A 5,102-nucleotide genomic window follows, 5' to 3' on the forward strand; every position below is an offset into this window, starting at 1 on the left:
TTTTTTTGGTGACAGAATTGCTAATTTGTCCAGTTAAGACTCAAACTTTTGATACTACCGCCTCAGTCTCTCTCAGTGCTGGGTTACAGGAATGTGCTATCCACCTGCCTTGTACATATTATTTTATTTATTTATTTCTGAGAGAGGGTCTCGTTTGGTAGTCCAGGCTGGCCTTCTGGCCTTGAACTCACAGCGATCCTCCTGCTTCAGCCTCCTGAATGCTGTTCTAGGTATCATTTTTTTTTTTTTTTTGTATAGGGGATTGAACTTAGGACCTTGCGCTTGTGAGGCAGGCGGCAGCTCCACTGAGCTAAATCTCCGGCCCTTGTACTAGGCTTCTTTTTTTTGGGTACCGGGAATCAAACTCGGGTCCTTGCACTTGCCAGGCAGGCAGCAGAACCACTGAGCTAAATCTCCAGCCCTAGGCTTCATTTTAAAGGGAGGGAAACTGAGCCCATTGACTGATTCGTTCACGTCACAGAAATGGACAGAGATCCTGCTCCCTGCCGGGCACCAGCCTCGGCTGAGAGGTCAGAGCACGGAGGGTGGGCTCAGCTGGGCAGAGATAAGAGATGGGTGGGTGCGGAGTGGGGGCTGGGCCACTCTATGGCCCTACTGGGAGTGAGGGTTTTGAGCTACTGGGGCCGTTGGGAGGTCTGCGCCTGACTCTGGATGTGCCTGTGGAGAAGTCAAGGCTCAAATATTTCTCCTCCGCGATGGGGGCATCAGGTTCAGTCTGAGGCCCGGGATGGTGGGATGCAGTTTCTGCCAGCGCCCGGCTTCTGACCTCCTGTCCTGACTCTTACCCAACCGGGTAGGCTCAGACGCATCCTGGTGACGACTGGCCAGGGCCCCGTGGGACGCGGCACACTTGTGTCACCTGTCCTGTGCGTGTGTGTGCCTCAGCCCGGTGGCCTTTGGGAACCGGACCCCTCAGGATTGGCTGGAAAGGGTGGAGACGCAGGAGCAGTTCATTCGGGCTCCTCTGACAAACCACTTCTAGAAGACAGAAACCGATTTCTCACAGTGCCAGAAGCTGGAAGACAGAGCTGAGGCGTCATCGAAGCGGGTGTCTGGGGAGGGCCTGCTCCCTGGTGCTCACGTGGTGGAAAGGGCGACGGTCTCCCTCAGGCTCCTCACAGGGAGGCCCCGGTCCCCGCTCACCCACTTCTCCTCAGCTGTCAGTGCCTGGCGTCTGAGTGGTCATCACGAGGCCTGAGTGGTGAAGGAAACGTCCCAGCAGCCGGAGTGGCTGGATTGACGGCCTCTGGGACGTTCTCTAGTGGAACTGTGCCACTTTGGGCTTCCATTTTCCTTCTGTAAATGGGGTTTTGTCTTCACTCATTCATAACCATCTCTGAATGTGAGGGCACTGTGGTATGTTCCAGGGATTCAGAAATCAGAATCTGCACTGCCCTCCAGAAACTGAAAAAAGGTTCATGGGTGTGGAGAGTAACTATCGGGAGGTCAAGTGACAACTGTCTTTTCAGTGTTCTAGTGCGGCTTTGAGGAGGGAGCAGTCGGTCTGCACGTGGGAGAGTTTAGTGTCGGGCACATCTGTGGTCCTGCAGCTCTGGAGGCTGAGGCAGGAGGATGAATGACCACAAGGTCAAGGCCAACCTGAACTATAGAGCGAAACCCTGTCCCAGTACACCAAAAACCAAAGCAAAGCAAACCAAGAAAATGTCAGGGATTCTTGATGTCCTTGGAGAACAGACAGGGTGTTCTGGACAAAAGAAGAACATGGCTACACTCTTGGAGACGTGGCCAGCCTGGTCATGGTGGAAACTCATCCAGGTGGGGAGCACATGGGGGGACATAGGGCCTGGTGGGCTACTCTGAGGGGAACTAAGAGTTACCCTGAAGGCAGATGGGAGCCACTATTGGATTTTGTTTTGTGTTTGACACAGGGTCTTTTGTTTTGTTTTTGACACAAGCCCAGGCTGGTCTTGAAGTCGTGGTGATCCTCCTGCCTCAGCCTCCTGAGTGCTGGGACTAGAGGCATCGCCACCATACCCTGTTCACTGATGAATTTTAAAGGAGGAAAATAACAAGGTCAGGATTGCATTTGAGATAAACCACTCCTCTGTGCTGTGGCAACAGCTTGGAGATGAGCGACAGGACATTCAGACCTTTGCTCTATCAGGTGAGATGGGATAAGATAGGGCCTGAACAGGAGTCAGCAATGGCGAAGTTACCGGGCACTCCGGCCGCACCGCCAGGCTCCGTGTCCATCGTCACATTGAGCTGCGGAGCCATGCTTCAAATAGGAGCTGTTGGTATTATCGCCTCCAGTCACGGAGCTGGTGTGGGCCAAACGGAGGACTTAAACCCATGCACCCAACCCGAGGGCTCGGACTGCCGTGAGGCAGAGGGCGGGGCAAGGGCTGGGCGTTCCCAGCTGGTCAGGAGCTGGAGCACCAGGACATCCGGGTGAGGGAGAGGAAGAAATCAAATCCTTCTCCTGCATCTCTGGGCTCAGCCGTGAACCAGACAAAGTTTATGGCTCCTGCGGCTGCAGGTCTAAGGTTTTGGGAGAGCGTCTAAGCCAGGGAAGAGGATCCCTGGATCAGTGTTCCCGTTACCATGGAGCTCCCGTGGGGGCGTGGCAAGAGGCCCAGGGGGTCCCCAGTCGCTCCAGAAGCTGCAGTCATTGCTGCCTCCCCCTCTCCTGTGGGAGCTCTGGGAAGGGGCCCCAGCCCACAGATTCAGGTCCTGGGAGACATTTTTTCGGTCGCAGGACCCTGAAGTCATCCCTGTGAGAGGGCTGACTGGGTTCCGCCCGGACGCTAGGGAGAGCGCTGCTTTGAGTCACACTCGCGGGGGGGCCGGTTCGGTGCTGGTCACCGTGGGCCTGAGTGTGGCTGGTGACTCCCATATCCCTGCGGAGTCTGGTCCTTGGGCCAGAGCGGAGAAAACGGGGTCTGCTTCCTAATAAGCTGGGCTCTGTCTCGGTTTCCCGACCCGGCTGACAGGGGACCCAGGGCCGTGCACAGCGCTGCTGTTGTAGCCCCCAGCATAGGGCGTTGCGTCCTCCACCTGGAGCTCGGCCTTGTCTTCCATAGGTCAGGGTGTTGGTTTTATTTTGTAGAAAATACAGCTGAATCTGACTCACAACTCAAGAGAAGCCTCAGCTTGCTCAGAGCCACCAGCGTCACCATGGCAACCACGCCATCCCGAGCCCGTGAAAATGTCATTATCAGCAGCAGCCCTGTGTGTCCCTTCTCACCTCGAGGCAACCCTGGGCCCCGACAGCTCCCTCAGGATGGGGGGCCGGGACTGGGCTCCCCCAAAAGCAGGGAGTTGAAAGGAAGGACCTTGGGTACCCCCTCATCCTCCATCTTGCCCGTCCTCCACTGCACATCCACCTAGGAGGAGCTGAGAACATCTCTTTCATGCTGGGCAGGCAGGCGGGGTCAACGCTAAGCCCACACTTTCAAGGCCCAAAAGCCATGATTTCTATTTCTTTCACTCTTTTTTGGAGGGGAGGTGGTTTGAGGCAGGGTCTCACTATGTAGCCCAGGCTGGCCGTGAACTCTCAGTGGCCCTCCTGCCTCAGCCTCCTGAGTGCTGGGGTTGACAGGGTGAGGCACTACTCCCAGCTGTGATTTCTATTTTTAAGGTTGTGAGGTGGGTACAACTGCAGAGCTCCTGAGGCCTGGATGGCAAATGTAACTGAGAATATGAGGACAATGCTGGTGGGAGCCACTGTGGAATGTGTGTCACCAAGAGTCAGTATTGCCTGGGACACAATGCACACTGTGTTTCCGGTTCCTACTTTAATCATCTCCCTAGAAACAATTTAAATGAATGCATTAATTTTAATTAATTTAAGAACAACAATATCTAGCATTCATGGAGCGCCTCTCTGCTAAGCTCTCTGACATTTAGGGTATTTTTTTCATAAGCATAAGATTATTCCTATTTTACAGATGAGGAAACTGAGGCCAATAGAGGTTAACTCATTAGCGGTTGTAGCTACAGAAGGTGGAGGTGAGATCTGGGTTTGAACCCAGCAGGCATCTCCATTATTTTGTTTGAGCTACAAGCTGACAGCAGAGGCCTGGGTCCCCCGATTTCAATGTCTTGCCGGAGTCCTGGCTGATATCTCTCCCCGTAATCCCCTCAGTTTCATGGGGAGACGGAATTGTTCTGGGCCACCTGGTCTATGACATCGGATCCATCGGTTTCGGAGTGCGGTTCCAGGGTTGTGTCCTGTAGGCGGCTGTCCCCGTAGGCTCTGGCATTTGAGGATTCAGAGCTGGCTGGCTCCCGAGGGCAGTGACGAGTGTTCTCTGAGACCCGCCCAGGGCTGACATGGGACTCGGCCCAGGAAGGCTCAGAAGTGCTCGCTGAACCAAGCTAAGAGTGCACAGGCCTCTTGCCTCCCCATGGTCTGCAGTCCAGTGCGCTGAGCTCCCGGCACCTCGTGGTCACCTCCAGTTCCGGTCCTGGACTCTCCACAGCCGCTCCCACGCTGCACCCACTCAAGACTTCCCTGCCCCGGAGAAGCTGCGCATACCTGATGCTGCATTTTGTCAGCAAGAACAAACGCAGCTTTTAAGACAACTTTTAAGGCAGCTTTTAAGACGGGTACTGGCCGATGACTGAATGAAGTAGCTTTGATGGGCTCCCGCGGCGGAGAGAGGTGAGCTTGGGGTATCATTCTCTTGACAATCTTCTTTTGGTTTGTCTATTTTGCCATACTTGGGATCGAACCCAGGTCCTTCACACTAAGCTATTGCCCCATCTTTTTCTCATCTTTTATTTTATGACAGGGACTTGCTGAATCACTAAATTGCCCAGACTGGGCTCAATTTTGATCCTCCTGCTTCAGTCTCCCAGAGAGGCAGGATTATGTGAGTGCCCCCTGCAACACGCCTGGCTCCTCTGACAAGTTTTAAACATAAAAAGTGATTATCAACATAAAGTTCTCAGATATCAAGCAATTGTGTGAAAATTAAGAATTAAGAAAAAATTGCCGGGTGTGGTGGTGCACACCTATAATTCCAGCATTCGGGAGGCTGAGGCAGGAGGATCGCTGTAAGTTGGAGACCAGCCTGGGCTACATAGTGAGTTCATGTTCAGTCTCAACTCTCAAC

Source organism: Fukomys damarensis, unplaced genomic scaffold (genome assembly GCF_012274545.1).
Source record: "Fukomys damarensis isolate Sample0158 unplaced genomic scaffold, DMR_v1.0_HiC HiC_scaffold_27, whole genome shotgun sequence".
In the NCBI taxonomy this organism is placed as follows: Eukaryota; Metazoa; Chordata; class Mammalia; order Rodentia; family Bathyergidae; genus Fukomys; species Fukomys damarensis.